Here is a 20,744-nt window from a genome sequence, read left to right on the forward strand (position 1 = left end):
AAGGACTTTGGTGGTCGCAGTTTAGCGAGATTCCGGAGAGAATTCCAAAACTTGCAATTCTATACTAGAAATTACAGTTTTGCGCTGCTGAATTCAAAGTTTCAGATACCAGATGCTAATTTCCCGATTTTTAATTAACATTCCCTTCATTATACGGGTATATGTTATATTCGGGGTTTGTGGCATTCGGTTCTGACCATCTTCGGGTTGATGGGACCTCATTCTAGACTTTGTTGTCGGAACCGAAAATTCCAAATTTTTGGAACCTTGAACGGTGTCTCTGAACCATCAGTTTTTAGAATTCATTTCTTGATTCCTGGTTTAAAAGTTCAATTTTCAAATTCCATGCTCAAAATTCGCATTCTGAACACGTATTAAAATTTATATATGTCAGCGGGGATAAAAAAAACCATTTTTAGTCATAAACAACGCAATTTTCTCCACATATTCTCTCGAAATGTCATTGAGAGCAAAGTACTAGAACTGAAGCTACAGCTATTTATAACCCGTTATCCCCTCCTAGCCGTACAAGGCGCATAACTTGAAACATTGTTTCTCTCGATGTTTTTGTTGTTTTTTGAAGATTGCTGTTGCGGTTTTCTCAATATATCCAGCCCAACTAACCGATCGATCAATTTAAAATTTTCATTTAACTATAGCAAGCTCGTGAATGTGAAAACTTTTTAAAACCTTTTTTAATGCATGAAAAATGCGTGAACATGCAGCGTGATAAAAATATTTTTGTACATGTAAAGAATATACAGAAATATGTTTCATAGTTTTTTTTTCGTTTCAGTGAGTACATTCTGAATAAACACAACGAATCATTCATTTGGATGTGGTCTACAGCTGATCTATTTATAGTGAATTAATACCTCCAATGAATGTTCAAGTACAAAGCCTCAGTAAAACAAGTCAAGGACAAAAGAAGAAACCAAAAGGAAGTGAGAAGGAATTGCAAAATAGTGTACACAAGTAATTTAAAAGCTCACCAGAATCCACCATCGACAGCACCAAAGTCATGATCCAGCAACACAAACGTCAATGACAACACTAAAGATTTTTTTCCTGGACCATAAGAGAGTATTACTCTTCTCTCTCTCTCTATTATTGTTCTCTCTATATCTCTCGTTATCTATCTCTCTCTCCATATATAACGTTCTTTATCTTTCTCTCTCTCTCTCTCTCTTTCTCTCTCTCTCTCTCTCTCTCTCTCTCTTTCTCTCTCTCTCTCTCTCTTTCTCTCTCTCTCTCTCTTTCTCTCTCTCTCTTTCTCTCTCTCTCTCTCTCTCTCTCTCTCTCTCTCTTTCTCTCTCTCTCTCTCTCTCTCTCTCTCTCTTTCTCTCTCTCTCTCTCTCTTTCTCTCTCTCTCTCTCTTTCTCTCTCTCTCTCTCTTTCTCTCTCTCTCTCTCTTTCTCTCTCTCTCTCTCTTTCTCTCTCTCTCTTTCTCTCTCTCTCTTTCTCTCTCTCTCTCCCCATCTCTCTCTCTCTCTTTCTCTCCCCATCTCTCTCTCTCTCTTTCTCTCTCCCTCTCTCCATCTCTCTCTCTCTTCCTCTCCCCATCTCTCTCTCTCTCCCTCTCCCCATCTCTCTCTCTCTCTCTCTTTCGTAATCTCCTCTGTCTCTTTTTATCATATCCCTCTCTTCCTCTCTCTCTTCTTTTTTCTCTCTCTTCTCTTTTCTATTTATCTTCCTTATTTATTTCTCTCTCTCTCTTTTTCTAATCTTCTCTGTCTCTTATTTCTATCTATCTCTCTCTTTCTCTTTTTTCTCTTCCTCTATCTCTCCTTTTTCTCTCTTTTATTTCTTTCCATTTTTTCTCTCTTATATTTCTCTTTTTTTGGCTCTCTGTTAGATCGTCCTCCTAAACGCGCGGCGGCCGATACCCTGTAGATGCCGAGAGAAGTTCTGTATTATAGACCGGAGAAGCGATATATTTCTTTGTGGTGCCAAAGACGTTTACACGAACATGAATGTATGGAAAAAAATCATAATCGAATTTAGAGAACAGACCATGTACATTTTGTTTAATGTCCCGAAAAAAGACCTGTTCAAAACTTTCAAAATTTCGGCACAATTGGACATGATTTAGGGGTGCCTCAAAATGCTCAAAGTTTTGTTTTTTTGGAGCTCGAAAATTTCCCAAGGGGGAGGGGTGTGTCTTCAAATTGCATGAAACGTCGAGATCTACTGTTATTTCTATTTTTTTTGACGGAAGTCGACTCTCTGGAATTGGCAAGAAGGGGGCAAAAAAATATATAAATGTTATAAAAAGACACTTTCCGTCGGTCAGACTGAATATTCGCTATTTTCAAAGAATTGAAAAACTCACATTAATAGAATTCTTCACCGAGAGTGCAAAAAATTCCGTCTAATCAACAAACTGCTTCCAAGAGAAAAAAGAAACACCCTGCGACATAAAAAATTGGCGAATAGGTCGTATGCACTAGCAAATGAGAAAAAAAATTGGATTCACTAGATTTTCACTTTTCATTAAATACATTTATGCTCCCTCGAAACGTTTCCCAGAAATTTGAGTATTATTTATCATATTTATCTTAAATGAAAGAGAAAAAAAGGTGAAGAAAGGAGAGTGAGATAGAAGAAAGACAGAGAGAAAACAGAAAAAGAGAGAACGAAATTGAAAAAAATCATCATCGAATTTAGAGAACCGACCATATTAATTTTGTTTATTGGCTAAAATAAATTAGCTGTGCAAAATATCAGTTCAATCGGACATGATTTAGGGGTGCCTCAAAGCGCTTGCTATAATTCTTCTTCGTGTGGTATTTTTCTCATGCATCTCAAAAATAATTAGTTTGGTGTCTTTCGCCTTTTATCTTTCTGTTTGAACATACAGAACAATGCTCCTTACATCTACACAGTGCCACAACACATGGAGTTAAGCATGGATGACAACTTTTATTCATACTGAGTACCGTTATCTATTACTCACAGTAGTACCGTTTTGATTCATGAATAAGTTCACAAGAAATTAAAATTCATTTAGAAAAAGTTTGAACTGATATATTGTAGCATAAATTATAATATTAGTACACTTCTTTGCTGTGGTGGCTGAGAGCAGACGAAAGACCGCAAAGTGTTAATTTCGATACAGATTTTCTGAGAATAAACTCAGATAAGAAGATTTTTTGAGACCAGAAACACAGATTTAAAAATGGCAACCCTGATGCCGATTTCTTCCGGTTCCGTGGTTTAGAAGTCCGTGTTAGTGAAACACATTCCAGTGGGAACAAAAGTACTCTCTACTTGCATGTATTTGAAATGCCGATTTCCCCAGGCTACTTGGTTTTGAAGACTGTGTTGGGGAAACCGTAAATCGGGCAAATCTAAACTTGGCAGTTAGGGTGTTTAGGTAACGCTTGACATTTTACAGTTATTCAATTGCTTATTTCATGAAAAATAACATTTTATTACCTGTGATAGATGGGTAGAAATATTTCCCATCAATTGATGCAAACATCTTTCCGATCTATTGAGGAATGTTCGAGTTAGAGGCGCTCGAAATCTTTATTTTTTTCCAGCATGTTCTGTGTTAAGGTTTTCATTTTACCCCCATATATTCCGGTTAGACGTAGTTCCACGTCAAAATGAATGTATGCGAAAAATCCAAACACACAAATGGAGCTTCTTAATTTGATGTTATTGATATATTCTCTTGGCACTACCAACTTTAAACATAAAAACAAAAAAGGTACTTCTGAGCAGGTATTTGCATTTCTATTTTATTACACCCATGAACTCCACTACCTAGTAGATAATATAGTAAAAGAGTCTTACTAAAGATTTCAAATGCTGAGGTCGTCAAAAACAAATATCTGAGGTACTCAACAGACTTGGTAACGTGCAATTGGTTGCATTTGCTGGGGAATATTTTTTTTAATAACTTGTTCCTAATTAAAGGATGATTAACGGACACCGGAGATGTTGATTGTATTGACGTAGGACCACGTCTTTCAGCAAGTGGCACCCAGTGACATCGTCTAAAATGGCCCTTCTCAGGGCCAAGTTTATGTTAAGTTTTTCAAATTGGCCTTTTTCAAAACTAATTAGATACGAAGGAACTTTGAATTTTAAAGCTTCTATATTACAAAAATCAATCAATCAATCGTCGAACTCTGCTCTCAATACTTATCGAGCTCGGAAGCTGATGAATGTGAGCATGTAAATTTTAAGACTCGCAGCATTTTTTAGTTTGTTCTGAAAATATAATCAAATCCGTGATTTGACATCGGAATCTAAATTAAGTATTCATAAAAATGCCATTGAGAAAAAAAATGTCACACTCCGATATCAATATTATCTCCCGTTTAACAAGACGGTTATTTGCGCAAAGCATTGTAATAAGAAAGGTTGACCTGACCTTCTTCAGTCAAACATAGATGGTTACAATGTATAACAGCTCGGGTCCTTTCTCCGAAGAGCAACGATTGAAATCTCCCAGGTAATGCATGCTATTATTTTCGTTCCCTACCCCACCGCCCATCGCATCATCCTTAGCTTCGTTCAAGCCTGAGCACATCAACAGGGCAATAAATTCCGCCCTCTCAGAAAATCAGCGCAAACAATTTGTAGTACATTGCGAGCGATTGCTGCGTTGTGTTCCTACGCATGTACCCACTCCCCTTGCGCGATTCCATGCTATTTGGCCTGTCTGTCGAAGCCACATGATCAATCGATCTTCGCCTCCAGTGGTTCCCCCCTCTCATCCCTTCGTTCCGGAGGTGACCTACCCACCTCCAAAACTGCCAGGAACTCGTATTCGTATGTACTCATTTGTTTCTCCCTGATTTAATGTTGAACTCGGTGGGAACCTGTCGGCACCGTGACCGCCTCCTCCACCAACGCCGCCGCCTTGTTGTACTTTGGGGCGAGAAGAAATTTCACGCTCAACCCTCGTGTGTGTGTGAGGGTGATATAAATAGACCGCCATAAATATGGGAATTAAATACCGTGTTTCGTATCAAAATTATTTATGCATTTACACAGTGATGCTGTGGCGGCGACGGCAAATCTCCCCGTCCGAGACGTGATGGAGACCGTTCGTTTGCGCGCTCATTGCTGGCAAGACGATGGCGTCGGATGGCAAAATGGGCGGGAGGGACACATCGCAACTAAATGCGCATGAGCACCATGAAGGTGCGAAACAAAAATTGCTATATTTCTTCCTCTGCCTGCAACAGTGAGTTCGCTCGGAAAGAGCAAAAAATTGAGGAGGTGTCGATAAATACATATACCCCCGCAATGGTTTTGGGTGAGATGGGAGACTGTTCTCACCCTGAGTGGTTTCTCTGGACGTCATTGGTTTGCTGCGGTTGTTGATGATTTATTCCCGGGTTCACGGGTGAAAGTTGACTCCGGAATATGTTTTGACTTGTTTATAGTTTTTATATTTCATATTCGTTGTATGATGTTGCATGTTAATTATTTCAATTTTCTATTTATCATTTCTTCATTATTGTTGCCGATTTTTTCATTACAAATAAAATACAATTTGTTGTGACAGGTCTTTCATTAAGGACTTGTCAACTTTTATAGAAAATAGAACACAGTCCACGGGTCCGTTTACAACGATCGAGTTGGACCCAATTTTCCACTACTCGATGTTGTCCTGAGCTCTTCTAAAGTTGCAGGTTTGTCGGCATAGCCCAGTGACCTGACATCTTCTTGAATTTTGCCAATTCTTGGCAAAATTAGTCTTCCAACATGTCGCGATAAGGTTCTCAATTGACGTTATCATGGTCGTTCTCATTCGACGAAAAAATACGGTCCAATCACTCCTCTGGTAACAATAATTTTTTTGCGGATGCAATGGAGTTTCTTGAAACACATGTGGATTTACACCTGACCAATAACGTTTTTTTTTTGCTTGTTGACAATTTCCATTTATGCAGAAATGAGCCTCATCGCTGATGATGATTCTGTTATGAAAAACATCATTTTCTTCAAGATTCGCCAGAGCCCAATCGGAGAAGCTTCGGCGATTCATATGGTCAAGTGACTTTAGTTCTTTAGTCAATATGATCTTGTAAGGATGTAGCCCAAATTTTTTTTTCGCGAAATACGCCACCATGAGGTTTGCGAGATGCCCAATTCTCGAGAACGCCTACAATTGACTGATTTGGGTCGTTTCGGGTGTTTCGTGCGGGGTGGCTTCTCGTTGGCACGGGAACATCCAACAGCGCAAAAGTGGTCTCGAATTTGGTCAATAAACTATGCACAGCCTGCCGATTGAAAAATTATTACGGCCGAAAATTGTAGGAAGCGCTCTTAAAGTTGCAATCACCGACTCCGAATTTGGTAAGTTATTTTCTAATAATTATTAGGCGTTGCTGGCTCCTGTACTTCTCCATGATGAAAATGTTGATTTTGACAAACGTTTTGACATTGACAGACCATTAAAAAGTTTTAAGAGTTCGTTCACACGAAGTCACAAAACTACCAAGTCGCTAATGGATGACCCTTTACATAGAATGAGCGCATAGAGATGATTTTGGGATATTTTACGAACTAATTTTTATCTTGTGTAGAAATCGGATGAAAAAATGATTTATTTCGAAAAATTTTTGGACTAACACTATTTTCTGTCAACTAACTCAATAGCAAATCCAATTAGCCGTATCAACCAGCATTTTTTTTTTTAAATCGTTTATTTTTACAGGCTCAGTTACATAAGTTTAAAGGAGCCGAACTCCTTATTGTATTGTTACTAGTATATATACATTTTTCCTTAACTCTAATGTTAATAATATAGGAAACCGATTACTCGCGGTCGACTCGAGTTTAGAAGGGTGACATATTTTCTTCAGGAAAAGGAGGGGATATGAGGATATGTTGACAATGATCACACTCACACTCTCAATCACACTCAATCCTTAAACCTATCTTATATCTAATATGTATTTACATTTCTTCTTATTCTTAAGAAGGGATCCGATCTCTCACAAAGGAAAAGGAAAAAATAAGGATATAAGGACAACCACACACGAAGATCGATAGCTTTAAGGAATACATATATTTGGGACATGTAATCAAGGTCTAACCGAGCCACCATGGGCTGCCTTCCTTGGGTGTCTTCTAAATTCGATCTGGCGAGAAGATACAGCTCGCACGACCAAACAACGTGCTCGATGTCATGGTAACCTTGGCCACAAACACAAAGATTGTTGTCGGCAAGATTAATACGAAAGAGTAGCGCGTCTAACGAACAGTGATTGGACATGAGTCGGGAGAAGGATCAACCAGCATTTGATTCATATAATTTTCCTGTAGGACCTTCCAATACGGAAATATTGTCTTTTAAACGAAAAATTTATCCTTCGTCTTTGATGATTATTTTTCAATAATTTCAATAAAAAAGTGTAAAAAACTAGCTTACACGGCGAACTTCGTCCCGCTCACGATTAACTTTTTGGCATAGGACTATGTCTTTGATTCCTATGAAGGGGGGTCACTCTACGAAAAATGTAACGAAAAATTAAGAGATTTCAAAAATTGTTATTGCGATATCTGTTATATTATATACCACTAGATAGGAAATTTATTCAGCAATTTTCTTGATTATATCACGAATAGTTTAAATATTGAAACAAGTTAAATTTAAGGAATAATGTAGACAGGTTTTTATAGATTTTACTCGCTTCTTGCACTGGGGAGAATTTCAATAAATACTTGTTTGCATACAATTCGGGTGTTAGCCTCCATGGTAGAGATGGGCAAATCGTCACGAACGGCATGAAAGAACTAGTGACACATTCCATAAGATAAGACTCCAAAAAACAAATTTGTTAGTGTGAAATTATTGGTTGAATCCTTGGAAGCGAAAATGAAATCTCAGAGGAAAGTGAGAATTAATGGAAAGAAATAATAAAAAAAAATAAAAAAATAAAAATCATATTTAATACACTTTTCTCGATTTTGTGATGTGAGAATCCATGAATTGGATAAACAAATAATGTTCTATTGGAGAAGCAGATTGAAACAATGTTTTTTCGTAGCTTTCAATCCATTATTTGGCCTATTGCGTGTACGTGTTATCATGATAAACATTACCGAATTGTTTGTCAAAATCACAAAATGTTACGGGATTCTGTTTCCGATTGAACTATTATTAAATATGTAACCTAAGATTTGGAGATTTGAATATCTGAACATCCTGATTAGTAGAAATAGAACTGTTTGAATTTTTTATGATAAAAACTGAAAAGCTCCATAAAAAAGGAGTCGAGAGCATGAAATACAAGTTCGATACCGGATGTATTGAATAAAAATTGAAAAACAGAACACTGCAAGGCACACAAAAAAAGAGAAAATTAAATAGAAAAAAGGTCGGTGTTCAGTCAGGCCGAACTAAGTAACATAATTATGATTTCGAGTAAATCGAACTCAAAGTTTGAAGCTGTGTAGTTTAACTAGTTTTCGATCATTCTCGCCAATTGTTTTTCTACAGCTCTTAGTTACTATTTAACAAGGTCGAGTAATCATATTATTACAAAAAAAAATCTTTTTAAATTCAATCAAAAGGGTTTTACGATAGGCTGTGTGTACTTGGTCCACTCTGGCTGAACAATTTGATGATGAAATCATATAATTTATTCAGTACGCAGTCGAAGCGAATTTTCAACTGTAGATTTTTTTTCCACTAAAGTTATACAATCAAACAAGCCGGTTTTATGGCTTGAAACAGTATTTTACTTACCGAAAATAATCGATTAGAACATACTTAAAATAGTACAATTCTTGATTTTCTTAAAAAATATGTTCAACGATAAACGTGAATTTGAAAAAGAGTACTTGCAGTCTATGAAAGATCATGGTTGGATTTGAAATCGATCACGAAAATTTTTGTAATCACAACTTTTTACTTTATGGCACTTGGTTCCCTCTGTCTGAACAAGATAGAGTAATATAATCGATCAACTATGAATTGTCTGAATAACATATACATTGTGTTTCAATATTACTTACTTTTCCGTGTTCATTAAAGGGCGAAGAGGATAATCTTCTGATGCAGAGAAATCAAATATTTCATTTGAAATTTCTTCCATTTTCGGGTTGGCAGAAAAAACCTGGCTTCCCTCTAGTCGCTATGGTTGTATGCACTTGGTCCACTCTGACTGCACACTATCATCAGTTTTTGCTGATCAGTCAAAATCAATTTATCTGATCTGATAAAAGTAGAAGGTAGGCTAATAAATTCTTGATTGTTTGCTACTATCAACTATTTTTTTCTTATTTTGTTACTTAGTCCGGTCTGACTGAACGCCGACCAAATAATCAGAAAGACTGGAAATTAAAAGGCAAGAATGTTGAGATTGTTAGAAAATCGAACACTGATCATTGAAAATGAAAGAAATGATTGATAAACAGATTAGAAAAATCAAATATTATAACCAGAAAAAATGGGAATGGAAATTGTTTTACAGTTCATTCATCTCTAGCCTTGAAAAAGTTCAATGTAGAAAACTTCTTCTGAACTTAAGGTCTCGAAAAAAGCCAACTTTAACCAACTCGTCGCCTGACTGGCTGCCGACATCGTGATGATCATTAGTGTGTGCTTGGTTCTTTGTTTTTTTGAGAGGCTTTAAATTTTGCAGTTTTCTTCTACCATAAGTGACTATTTTTTATGTTGCTTGATATGGAAGCCCATGCTGGGGAAACACCCAGCGGCCCGCATGTATAATGAGCCCGATTGGTAACGAAGTCCGTATTAGGTAATCGTCTTGCGGTCTGCCCAAGTATATCAAAAATTGGAAGCTATAATTTCAATACAATTTTCAAATAATTAAATGTTGGAAAAAAAGCTGTTAGGAATTGTCGGGGGTCCAAATCGATTGATGCGGAATCAAACTCGCGAATCCATCGAGAAATGACTGAGGAATAAGCGAACAAATTTCGCGTGACGCGATCGTTTCCTAGACATAGTTCTATTAAAAAAATATTTAGTGGAGAAAAAACCCTTCCTTAAACTGAATGAAGCGTTAATATTATTTAATGAACTCAACTATAGAATGAACTGTGAGTTGTTTGAAGGATTGAGAATAACAAAATTGAGAGAGTGAACTCAAAAATTATGTTCACCCGTATTATGATTTTGATTATATTCAAATTCTTCAGAGGTTTAACCACTGAGGAAATCAAGATTTCTTTAATTGGCCAGCTAAGGAAAAACTAGGGGAAAATAAGTAAATAAAATTAGTACTTCTTCAACGGAACCAACGATGAATCGATTCGTCCTGACGAAACTCGGCCGGGCGGGCCACACCAAATTTGAACTATACAGCAGCCAAATTTATAAGGAAAATTGAAAACGTAGACGAGGAAAATGATTGAGAAGATGATGGGTTAACCATCAGTTGATTGTTTGAATTATGGAAATGGAGTAGTGAATTGAAACAGAAATTAGTAATATCGAAAAAAGTTTCAGAGAAAAGAATGAAGATTTAATAATTTAATAAAAATTTATAAACCGGTAGAAAAGGATAAAGGTGAAATTTTTAATTTGAGCTAAAATTAAAAAAAAAAGATTCTAGACAGAAATCCGATAATTAGAATGAATGAAAAACTTGGAAATTGGAGGAATTGAATGTTAAGAACGCTTGAAAGTTCTCAGTAACCAAAGAGGTAGCTAAAGAATTGCATAACATGATAAAAACGCAGTGCTATCAAATAATTAATATTAACTGAACTAATAAAAAACATTATACAATGATAAACTTGTACGATAGTTTTAAGGAAACGATAAAAGTAAAATCTTTAAATGATAGACATGCAAATCGAATAATAATAAAAAAAATGAAAACCAGTCGGTTCAACATGGAATATCTTGGGGATTATTAGTTATTGAAGAGTTCCAGAATTGACCAACTTAAAAATTGTGCAATTTGTGAACAAAATGACATCAAGAAAAAAATCTCAATGGTAGACATTATTGAGTAGAAATCATCGTGCCTGAATGAAGCGTTAATATTATTTAATGAACTCAACTATAGAATGAACTGTGAGTTGTTTGAAGGATTGAGAATAACAAAATTGAGAGAGTGAACTCAAAAATTATGTTCACCCGTATTATGATTTTGATTATATTCAAATTCTTCAGAGGTTAAACCACTGAGGAAATCAAGATTTCTTTAATTGGCCAGCTAAGGAAAAACTAGGGGAAAATAAGTAAATAAAATTAGTACTTCTTCAACGGAATCAACGATGAATCGATTCGTCCTGACGAAACTCGGCCGGGCGGGCCACACCAAATTTGAACTATACAGCAGCCAAATTTATAAGGAAAATTGAAAACGTAGACGAGGAAAATGATTGAGAAGATGATGGGTTAACCATCAGTTGATTGTTTGAATTATGGAAATGGAGTAGTGAATTGAAACAGAAATTAGTAATATCGAAAAAAGTTTCAGAGAAAAGAATGAAGATTTAATAATTTAATAAAAATTTATAAACCGGTAGAAAAGGATAAAGGTGAAATTTTTAATTTGAGCTAAAATTAAAAAAAAAAAGATTCTAGACAGAAATCCGATAATTAGAATGAATGAAAAACTTGGAAATTGGAGGAATTGAATGTTAAGAACGCTTGAAAGTTCTCAGTAACCAAAGAGGTAGCTAAAGAATTGCATAACATGATAAAAACGCAGTGCTATCAAATAATTAATATTAACTGAACTAATAAAAAAAATTATACAATGATAAACTTGTACGATAGTTTTAAGGAAACGATAAAAGTAAAATCTTTAAATGATAGACATGCAAATCGAATAATAATAAAAAAAATGAAAACCAGTCGGTTCAACATGGAATATCTTGGGGATTATTAGTTATTGAAGAGTTCCAGAATTGACCAACTTAAAAATTGTGCAATTTGTGAACAAAATGACATCAAGAAAAAAATCTCAATGGTAGACATTATTGAGTAGTAATCATCGTGCCTGTTTAATTTCAAATCTTCATTGACGTGGAATGAATAAAAAAAATGGAATAAAAAAACTCTTGTTACATCAACAAACGAGTCAGCATTGCATGCTGCCATGTGTCATTCGATCGGTTGATGCATCAGCTGCCGCATGATACGCTATGATATCTAGCTTAACCCAGCACTAGGTTTATTTTCTTGAACCCTTTTACCCCTCTAACGTGCCACACAGTATCAGTTTCACCCCCGACCCACAGTTTCCACACTTGTACGGATTCGGTATGATACCCAATTTGCGAGCACAACATCATATAGGCGCTTAATCATCGGCCTTCTGTCATCCCCCGTTGAGTGCATTTCAAGAAGTGATACGTGCTGAACGAGTATCTCGCGTAATAACACTTCATAGTCAGCATGTCTCAGCGCTAGATGTGGTTCTTTTGCATCACCCAACTGTGTGGCAGGAAAACCTCCAATGAAATGTGTGAAAAACAGATTCGTGTCGAAAGGGGTGTTCAGTTTAATATCTTTTTTTCCCAGGGTCGATTCAACACACTGCTTTGAATCTCAGTCTCACGTTTCTTGATTAGGTTCGGAAATGATAATCTGAGCAAACCGTCCCTGCCACTTCTGCCTCAATGGGACATACTGCGCTTTGTTAACAGATATCAATTAGACATCTTGATCGACAGGCGTCCTACATCTCGCAATCGATGGTGTGTACCTATTTTACTCATAACTCTACAATTTATGCCATATCAGTTCGCTCCATCGCATGATCTCAATCCTCTCTCTCGTCAGCTAATGATTATGCGATTAATATCCATTGCAGTAAGCCGGCGGCTGCGGCGCGAAAGCTGTCTACCGGTAAGCGATGATAAATCTACGAGAAAATTATAGTGTATTTATCCATTGAACGCGCGTGCACACGCACAGGATAAGTGGAACCCGTCAGAGTACCCATCTGATCCCGCACGCAAAAGATATGGACAACTGACAAGGAGAAAACTATCCATCGGAGCGGAGCAAGATTCGAAGCTAATCATTATCTGTCGTAGAGATTTCTGTAATTAATTGTTTTTTATTTGTCTGAAATGTCACAAAAATGCAATTTCAACACGAGACTCCCCGAAAACCATTGCGAAAAAAATAACGGATAAACAAACGACGCAGTAAAGGTATTTTCGGACACTCCAAAACAATTTTTAATACCATAAATAGACTCTCTCCACCACACCTTAAATCAGTGGAGCGATGAAAATAAAACAAAACAAACGATCAAAATCGTATGCTTATGCAATAGTGAATAATATTATTGTTTTCATCTGTAAACATACACCCAAAGCAAGCCTAAAAACAACGACAAAATGAAACAATACTTGCCTAGAGGCTCAATGGTCTAGGGGTATGATTCTCGCTTTGGGTGCGAGAGGTCCCGGGTTCAAATCCCGGTTGAGCCCGAATATCCTTTTAAATACTTCAAGACATTTTTAAATCGTGGAATGGTCACAAGCAGCTGTGATCAAGTGCACAGTAAAAACATCAAGCGGCTCAATGGTCTAGGGGTATGATTCTCGCTTTGGGTGCGAGAGGTCCCGGGTTCAAATCCCGGTTGAGCCCGAATATCCTTTTAAGTACTTCAAGATATTTTTAAATCGTGGAATGGTCACAAGCAGCTGTGATCAAGTGCACAGTAAAAACATCAAGCGGCTCAATGGTCTAGGGGTATGATTCTCGCTTTGGGTGCGAGAGGTCCCGGGTTCAAATCCCGGTTGAGCCCGAATATCCTTTTAAATACTTCAAGATATTTTTAAATCGTGAAATGGTCACAAGCAGCTGTGATCAAGTGCACAGTAAAAACATCAAGCGGCTCAATGGTCTAGGGGTATGATTCTCGCTTTGGGTGCGAGAGGTCCCGGGTTCAAATCCCGGTTGAGCCCGGAATATCTTTTTGAACATATTGAGCTATTTTAAGATCACGAGTAAGATCACGAGCAGCTGTGATCGACTGCACAGTGAAAACATCAAGCGGCTCAATGGTCTAGGGGTATGATTCTCGCTTTGGGTGCGAGAGGTCCCGGGTTCAAATCCCGGTTGAGCCCGAATATCCTTTTAAGTACTTCAAGATATTTTTAAATCGTGAAATGGTCACAAGCAGCTGTGATTAAGTGCACAGTAAAAACATCAAGCGGCTCAATGGTCTAGGGGTATGATTCTCGCTTTGGGTGCGAGAGGTCCCGGGTTCAAATCCCGGTTGAGCCCGAATATCCTTTTAAATACTTCAAGATATTTTTAAATCGTGGAATGGTCACAAGCAGCTGTGATCAAGTGCACAGTAAAAACATCAAGCGGCTCAATGGTCTAGGGGTATGATTCTCGCTTTGGGTGCGAGAGGTCCCGGGTTCAAATCCCGGTTGAGCCCGAATATCCTTTTAAGTACTTCAAGATATTTTCAAATCGTGAGAATGATCACAAGCAACTGTGATCAAGTGCACAGTAAAAACATCAAGCGGCTCAATGGTCTAGGGGTATGATTCTCGCTTTGGGTGCGAGAGGTCCCGGGTTCAAATCCCGGTTGAGCCCGAATATCCTTTTAAGTACTTCAAGATATTTTTAAATCGTGGAATGGTCACAAGCAGCTGTGATCAAGTGCACAGTAAAAACATCAAGCGGCTCAATGGTCTAGGGGTATGATTCTCGCTTTGGGTGCGAGAGGTCCCGGGTTCAAATCCCGGTTGAGCCCGAATATCCTTTTAAATACTTCAAGATATTTTTAAATCGTGGAATGGTCACAAGCAGCTGTGATCAAGTGCACAGTAAAAACATCAAGCGGCTCAATGGTCTAGGGGTATGATTCTCGCTTTGGGTGCGAGAGGTCCCGGGTTCAAATCCCGGTTGAGCCCGAATATCCTTTTAAGTACTTCAAGATATTTTCAAATCGTGAGAATGATCACAAGCAACTGTGATCAAGAGCACAGTAAAAAACATCAAGCGGCTCAATGGTCTAGGGGTATGATTCTCGCTTTGGGTGCGAGAGGTCCCGGGTTCAAATCCCGGTTGAGCCCGAATATCCTTTTAAGTACTTCAAGATATTTTTAAATCGTGGAATGGTCACAAGCAGCTGTGATCAAGTGCACAGTAAAAACATCAAGCGGCTCAATGGTCTAGGGGTATGATTCTCGCTTTGGGTGCGAGAGGTCCCGGGTTCAAATCCCGGTTGAGCCCGAATATCCTTTTAAGTACTTCAAGATATTTTTAAATCGTGGAATGGTCACAAGCAGCTGTGATCAAGTGCACAGTAAAAACATCAAGCGGCTCAATGGTCTAGGGGTATGATTCTCGCTTTGGGTGCGAGAGGTCCCGGGTTCAAATCCCGGTTGAGCCCGAATATCCTTTTAAATACTTCAAGATATTTTTAAATCGTGGAATGGTCACAAGCAGCTGTGATCAAGTGCACAGTAAAAACATCAAGCGGCTCAATGGTCTAGGGGTATGATTCTCGCTTTGGGTGCGAGAGGTCCCGGGTTCAAATCCCGGTTGAGCCCGAATATCCTTTTAAGTACTTCAAGATATTTTCAAATCGTGAGAATGATCACAAGCAACTGTGATCAAGAGCACAGTAAAAAACATCAAGCGGCTCAATGGTCTAGGGGTATGATTCTCGCTTTGGGTGCGAGAGGTCCCGGGTTCAAATCCCGGTTGAGCCCGAATATCCTTTTAAATACTTCAAGATATTTTTAAATCGTGGAATGGTCACGAGCAGCTGTGATCAAGAGCACAGTAAAAAACATCAAGCGGCTCAATGGTCTAGGGGTATGATTCTCGCTTTGGGTGCGAGAGGTCCCGGGTTCAAATCCCGGTTGAGCCCGAATATCCTTTTAAATACTTCAAGATATTTTTAAATCGTGGAATGGTCACAAGCAGCTGTGATCAAGAGCACAGTAAAAAACATCAAGCGGCTCAATGGTCTAGGGGTATGATTCTCGCTTTGGGTGCGAGAGGTCCCGGGTTCAAATCCCGGTTGAGCCCGAATATCCTTTTAAGTACTTCAAGATATTTTCAAATCGTGAGAATGATCACAAGCAACTGTGATCAAGAGCACTGTAAAAAAACATCAAGCGGCTCAATGGTCTAGGGGTATGATTCTCGCTTTGGGTGCGAGAGGTCCCGGGTTCAAATCCCGGTTGAGCCCGAATATTCTTTTAAATACTTCAAGATATTTTTAAATCGTGAGAATGAACACAAGCAGCTGTGATCACGAGCACAGTAAAAACATCAAGCGGCTCAATGGTCTAGGGGTATGATTCTCGCTTTGGGTGCGATAGGTCCCGGTTGAGCTCGGAATATCTTTTTGAACATATTGAGCTATTTTAAGAACATGAGTAAGATCACGAGCAGCTGTGATCGACTGCACAGTGAAAACATCAAGCGGCTCAATGGTCTAGGGGTATGATTCTCGCTTTGGGTGCGAGAGGTCCCGGGTTCAAATCCCGGTTGAGCCCGAATATCCTTTTAAGTACTTCAAGATATTTTCAAATCGTGAGAATGATCACAAGCAACTGTGATCACGAGCACAGTAAAAACATCAAGCGGCTCAATGGTCTAGGGGTATGATTCTCGCTTTGGGTGCGATAGGTCCCGGTTGAGCTCGGAATATCTTTTTGAACATATTGAGCTATTTTAAGAACATGAGTAAGATCACGAGCAGCTGTGATCGACTGCACAGTGGAAACATCAAGCGGCTCAATGGTCTAGGGGTATGATTCTCGCTTTGGGTGCGAGAGGTCCCGGGTTCAAATCCCGGTTGAGCCCGAATATCCTTTTAAGTACTTCAAGATATTTTCAAATCGTGAGAATGATCACAAGCAACTGTGATCAAGAGCACAGTAAAAAACATCAAGCGGCTCAATGGTCTAGGGGTATGATTCTCGCTTTGGGTGCGAGAGGTCCCGGGTTCAAATCCCGGTTGAGCCCGAATATCCTTTTAAATACTTCAAGATATTTTTAAATCGTGGAATGGTCACGAGCAGCTGTGATCAAGAGCACAGTAAAAAACATCAAGCGGCTCAATGGTCTAGGGGTATGATTCTCGCTTTGGGTGCGAGAGGTCCCGGGTTCAAATCCCGGTTGAGCCCGAATATCCTTTTAAATACTTCAAGATATTTTTAAATCGTGGAATGGTCACAAGCAGCTGTGATCAAGAGCACAGTAAAAAACATCAAGCGGCTCAATGGTCTAGGGGTATGATTCTCGCTTTGGGTGCGAGAGGTCCCGGGTTCAAATCCCGGTTGAGCCCGAATATCCTTTTAAGTACTTCAAGATATTTTCAAATCGTGAGAATGATCACAAGCAACTGTGATCAAGAGCACTGTAAAAAACATCAAGCGGCTCAATGGTCTAGGGGTATGATTCTCGCTTTGGGTGCGAGAGGTCCCGGGTTCAAATCCCGGTTGAGCCCGAATATTCTTTTAAATACTTCAAGATATTTTTAAATCGTGAGAATGAGCACAAGCAGCTGTGATCACGTGCACAGTAAAAACATCAAGCGGCTCAATGGTCTAGGGGTATGATTCTCGCTTTGGGTGCGAGAGGTCCCGGGTTCAAATCCCGGTTGAGCCCGAATATTCTTTTAAATACTTCAAGATATTTTCAAATCGTTAGAATGATCACAAGCAGCTGTGATCAAGTGCACAGTAAAAACATCAAGCGGCTCAATGGTCTAGGGGTATGATTCTCGCTTTGGGTGCGAGAGGTCCCGGGTTCAAATCCCGGTTGAACCCGGAATATCTTTTTGAACATATTGAGCTATTTTAAGAACATGAGTAAGATCACGAGCAGCTGTGATCGACTGCACAGTGAAAACATCAAGCGGCTCAATGGTCTAGGGGTATGATTCTCGCTTTGGGTGCGAGAGGTCCCGGGTTCAAATCCCGGTTGAGCCCGAATATCCTTTTAAGTACTTCAAGATATTTTCAAATCGTGAGAATGATCACAAGCAACAGTGATCAAGAACACAGTAAAAAACATCAAGCGGCTCAATGGTCTAGGGGTATGATTCTCGCTTTGGGTGCGAGAGGTCCCGATTGAGCTCGGAATATCTTTTTGAACATATTGAGCTATTTTAAGAACATGAGTAAGATCACGAGCAGCTGTGATCGACTGCACAGTGAAAACATCAAGCGGCTCAATGGTCTAGGGGTATGATTCTCGCTTTGGGTGCGAGAGGTCCCGGGTTCAAATCCCGGTTGAGCCCGAATATTCTTTTAAATACTTCAAGATATTTTTAAATCGTGAGAATGAGCACAAGCAGCTGTGATCACGTGCACAGTAAAAACATCAAGCGGCTCAATTTAAATCGTGAGAATGAGCACAAGCAGCTGTGATCAAGTGCACAGTAAAAACATCAAGCGGCTCAATGGTCTAGGGGTATGATTCTCGCTGTGAGTACGAGAAGTCCCGGGTTCAAATCCCGGTTGAGCCCGGAATATCTTTTTGAACATATTGAGCTATTTTAAGAACATGAGTAAGATCACGAGCAGCTGTGATCGACTGCACAGTGAAAACATCAAGCGGCTCAATGGTCTAGGGGTATGATTCTCGCTTTGGGTGCGAGAGGTCCCGGGTTCAAATCCCGGTTGAGCCCGAATATTCTTTTAAATACTTCAAGATATTTTTAAATCGTGAGAATGAGCACAAGCAGCTGTGATCACGTGCACAGTAAAAACATCAAGCGGCTCAATTTAAATCGTGAGAATGAGCACAAGCAGCTGTGATCAAGTGCACAGTAAAAACATCAAGCGGCTCAATGGTCTAGGGGTATGATTCTCGCTGTGAGTACGAGAAGTCCCGGGTTCAAATCCCGGTTGAGCCCGGAATATCTTTTTGAACATATTGAGCTATTTTAAGAACATGAGTAAGATCACGAGCAGCTGTGATCGACTGCACAGTGAAAACATCAAGCGGCTCAATAGTCTAGGGGTATGATTCTCGCTTTGGGTGCGAGAGGTCCCGGGTTCAAATCCCGGTTGAGCCCGAATATTCTTTTAAATACTTCAAGATATTTTTAAATCGTGAGAATGAGCACAAGCAGCTGTGATCACGTGCACAGTAAAAACATCAAGCGGCTCAATTTAAATCGTGAGAATGAGCACAAGCAGCTGTGATCAAGTGCACAGTAAAAACATCAAGCGGCTCAATGGTCTAGGGGTATGATTCTCGCTGTGAGTTCAAATCCCGGTTGAGCCCGGAATATCTTTTTGAACATATTGAGCTATTTTAAGAACATGAGTAAGATTACGAGCAGCTGTGATCGACTGCACAGTGAAAACATCAAGCGGCTCAATGGTCTAGGGGTATGATTCTCGCTTTGGGTGCGAGCGGTCCCGGTTGAGCCCGGAATATCTTTTTGAACATATTGAGCTATTTTAAGATCATGAGTAAGATCACGAGCAGCTGTGATCGACTGCACAGTGGAAGCATCGAGCGGCTCAATGGTCTAGGGGTATGATTCTCGTTTTGGTTGCGAGAGATCCCGGATTCAAATCCCGGTTGAGCCCGAATATCCTTTTAAATACTTCAAGATATTTTTAAATCGTGGAATGGTCACTAGCAGCTGTGATCAAGTGCACAGTAAAAACATCAAACGGCTCAATGGTCTAGGGGTATGATTCTCGCTTTGGGTGCGAGAGGTCCCGGGTTCAAATCCCTGTTGAGCCCGAATATCCTTTTAATTACTTGAAGATATGATCAAGATATGATTCTCGCTTTGGGTGCGAGAGATCCTGGGTTCAAATCCCGGTTAAGCCCGGAATGTTTTGTTTTGAACACATTGAGCACTCTTCAAGATCGTCAGAATGATTGCTAGCACTGACCTGAAGGTATATTTTAAAAGTTGATTATTTCATGTAGTTCATATCCTTCATTTTAATGTGAAGCTCGTGATAGTGATGACATGTTCTCAAGTTTGTCGAGAGGTTGAAAACTAAATCACCGTTGTTCGCAAGGGTTTAGAAACGGACGTTGCTGGTGGAGAAGAGTGAACATAATGCTTCTCTGAGTCGCCGATAAAGTTCTTTCGTACGTTTCACACCTTTTCGAAAATTTTCCGCTACTCTGCCACCAACATCCATCTTCTCGGGTTCGTTCGAGGGTATTCAATTTTCACCAGACTCTTATACACGTATTTCTGCCCGGGATCTCCTCCACAGACTGTATGGACTCAGTCAGGTGTGAAATATGACACGCCCTCCGGGCGATAAATAATAATCACAATCATCGACGTCGCCACCCCGATGCCCCGATCTCCACTCTTGACAGTCTGGTCTGCTAAGCATCGGCGCGGTCATATGTATACCCCATAATGAGAGTGGTTGTTTTCCATTGTTTTGTTATGAGGCTGAAAAAATGGACAAAAGGACCACGTACAGTTTGCACCCGCTATTATCATGCCAGTTATACTGGCGGGCGGCGATCTATACGCTGAGATAGTTAGAGGACTGAAGTGAGACGAGAAAAGGTGTTTAAAAGTGCTAGCATCACTCACCACAGAGATCGTTCATGTGCGTAAGGGGCACAGGATTACACTCAGTTCTCAGCAATATATAAGACGGACCATTACAATAATTGGATCTGACGACGTATTCCCTGCTCACATGTATAATATAGTTGTTCAAGAAAATACAATATGGCGAGATCCATGGCCTTTTTTAAAAAATAGTTACCAGCATTTCGATCTTCAAATGTTCAACGATTTTGATTCCTCAGAATTTAGCACTTACCTAAAATGGAAAGAAAAAAAGAGGTTAGT

At 39.3% G+C, this 20,744-nt stretch overlaps 1 protein-coding gene and 29 non-coding genes across 30 annotated transcripts in view; 29 read left to right on the top strand and 1 right to left on the bottom strand.

The window, feature by feature from the left end:
* The window catches only part of LOC129767683 (low-density lipoprotein receptor-related protein 6), a 111,857-nt gene that overhangs the window by 37,123 nt on the left and 53,990 nt on the right, over positions 1 to 20,744 (bottom strand). The gene's annotated exons all lie outside the window — the stretch shown is intronic.
* Positions 13,327 to 13,398, top strand: Trnap-ugg (transfer RNA proline (anticodon UGG)). Its single transcript has one exon. It is a non-coding gene; the product is annotated as a tRNA-Pro (tRNA).
* Trnap-ugg (transfer RNA proline (anticodon UGG)) lies at positions 13,487 to 13,558 on the top strand. Its single transcript has one exon. It is a non-coding gene; the product is annotated as a tRNA-Pro (tRNA).
* On the top strand, positions 13,647 to 13,718 carry Trnap-ugg (transfer RNA proline (anticodon UGG)). Its single transcript has one exon. It is a non-coding gene; the product is annotated as a tRNA-Pro (tRNA).
* On the top strand, positions 13,807 to 13,878 carry Trnap-ugg (transfer RNA proline (anticodon UGG)). The gene has a single exon. It is a non-coding gene; the product is annotated as a tRNA-Pro (tRNA).
* Positions 13,969 to 14,040, top strand: Trnap-ugg (transfer RNA proline (anticodon UGG)). The gene has a single exon. It is a non-coding gene; the product is annotated as a tRNA-Pro (tRNA).
* Trnap-ugg (transfer RNA proline (anticodon UGG)) lies at positions 14,129 to 14,200 on the top strand. The gene has a single exon. It is a non-coding gene; the product is annotated as a tRNA-Pro (tRNA).
* Positions 14,289 to 14,360, top strand: Trnap-ugg (transfer RNA proline (anticodon UGG)). Its single transcript has one exon. It is a non-coding gene; the product is annotated as a tRNA-Pro (tRNA).
* Positions 14,450 to 14,521, top strand: Trnap-ugg (transfer RNA proline (anticodon UGG)). Its single transcript has one exon. It is a non-coding gene; the product is annotated as a tRNA-Pro (tRNA).
* Trnap-ugg (transfer RNA proline (anticodon UGG)) lies at positions 14,610 to 14,681 on the top strand. Its single transcript has one exon. It is a non-coding gene; the product is annotated as a tRNA-Pro (tRNA).
* Trnap-ugg (transfer RNA proline (anticodon UGG)) lies at positions 14,770 to 14,841 on the top strand. Its single transcript has one exon. It is a non-coding gene; the product is annotated as a tRNA-Pro (tRNA).
* Positions 14,932 to 15,003, top strand: Trnap-ugg (transfer RNA proline (anticodon UGG)). The gene has a single exon. It is a non-coding gene; the product is annotated as a tRNA-Pro (tRNA).
* Trnap-ugg (transfer RNA proline (anticodon UGG)) lies at positions 15,092 to 15,163 on the top strand. The gene has a single exon. It is a non-coding gene; the product is annotated as a tRNA-Pro (tRNA).
* On the top strand, positions 15,252 to 15,323 carry Trnap-ugg (transfer RNA proline (anticodon UGG)). Its single transcript has one exon. It is a non-coding gene; the product is annotated as a tRNA-Pro (tRNA).
* On the top strand, positions 15,412 to 15,483 carry Trnap-ugg (transfer RNA proline (anticodon UGG)). The gene has a single exon. It is a non-coding gene; the product is annotated as a tRNA-Pro (tRNA).
* Trnap-ugg (transfer RNA proline (anticodon UGG)) lies at positions 15,574 to 15,645 on the top strand. The gene has a single exon. It is a non-coding gene; the product is annotated as a tRNA-Pro (tRNA).
* On the top strand, positions 15,735 to 15,806 carry Trnap-ugg (transfer RNA proline (anticodon UGG)). The gene has a single exon. It is a non-coding gene; the product is annotated as a tRNA-Pro (tRNA).
* On the top strand, positions 15,896 to 15,967 carry Trnap-ugg (transfer RNA proline (anticodon UGG)). The gene has a single exon. It is a non-coding gene; the product is annotated as a tRNA-Pro (tRNA).
* On the top strand, positions 16,059 to 16,130 carry Trnap-ugg (transfer RNA proline (anticodon UGG)). The gene has a single exon. It is a non-coding gene; the product is annotated as a tRNA-Pro (tRNA).
* Positions 16,369 to 16,440, top strand: Trnap-ugg (transfer RNA proline (anticodon UGG)). Its single transcript has one exon. It is a non-coding gene; the product is annotated as a tRNA-Pro (tRNA).
* On the top strand, positions 16,679 to 16,750 carry Trnap-ugg (transfer RNA proline (anticodon UGG)). Its single transcript has one exon. It is a non-coding gene; the product is annotated as a tRNA-Pro (tRNA).
* On the top strand, positions 16,841 to 16,912 carry Trnap-ugg (transfer RNA proline (anticodon UGG)). Its single transcript has one exon. It is a non-coding gene; the product is annotated as a tRNA-Pro (tRNA).
* Positions 17,002 to 17,073, top strand: Trnap-ugg (transfer RNA proline (anticodon UGG)). Its single transcript has one exon. It is a non-coding gene; the product is annotated as a tRNA-Pro (tRNA).
* Trnap-ugg (transfer RNA proline (anticodon UGG)) lies at positions 17,163 to 17,234 on the top strand. Its single transcript has one exon. It is a non-coding gene; the product is annotated as a tRNA-Pro (tRNA).
* On the top strand, positions 17,325 to 17,396 carry Trnap-ugg (transfer RNA proline (anticodon UGG)). The gene has a single exon. It is a non-coding gene; the product is annotated as a tRNA-Pro (tRNA).
* Trnap-ugg (transfer RNA proline (anticodon UGG)) lies at positions 17,486 to 17,557 on the top strand. Its single transcript has one exon. It is a non-coding gene; the product is annotated as a tRNA-Pro (tRNA).
* Trnap-ugg (transfer RNA proline (anticodon UGG)) lies at positions 17,809 to 17,880 on the top strand. The gene has a single exon. It is a non-coding gene; the product is annotated as a tRNA-Pro (tRNA).
* Positions 18,120 to 18,191, top strand: Trnap-ugg (transfer RNA proline (anticodon UGG)). Its single transcript has one exon. It is a non-coding gene; the product is annotated as a tRNA-Pro (tRNA).
* Trnap-ugg (transfer RNA proline (anticodon UGG)) lies at positions 18,510 to 18,581 on the top strand. The gene has a single exon. It is a non-coding gene; the product is annotated as a tRNA-Pro (tRNA).
* On the top strand, positions 18,900 to 18,971 carry Trnap-ugg (transfer RNA proline (anticodon UGG)). The gene has a single exon. It is a non-coding gene; the product is annotated as a tRNA-Pro (tRNA).

The sequence above is a fragment of the Toxorhynchites rutilus genome, chromosome 2 (genome assembly GCF_029784135.1).
Source record: "Toxorhynchites rutilus septentrionalis strain SRP chromosome 2, ASM2978413v1, whole genome shotgun sequence".
In the NCBI taxonomy this organism is placed as follows: Eukaryota; Metazoa; Arthropoda; class Insecta; order Diptera; family Culicidae; genus Toxorhynchites; species Toxorhynchites rutilus.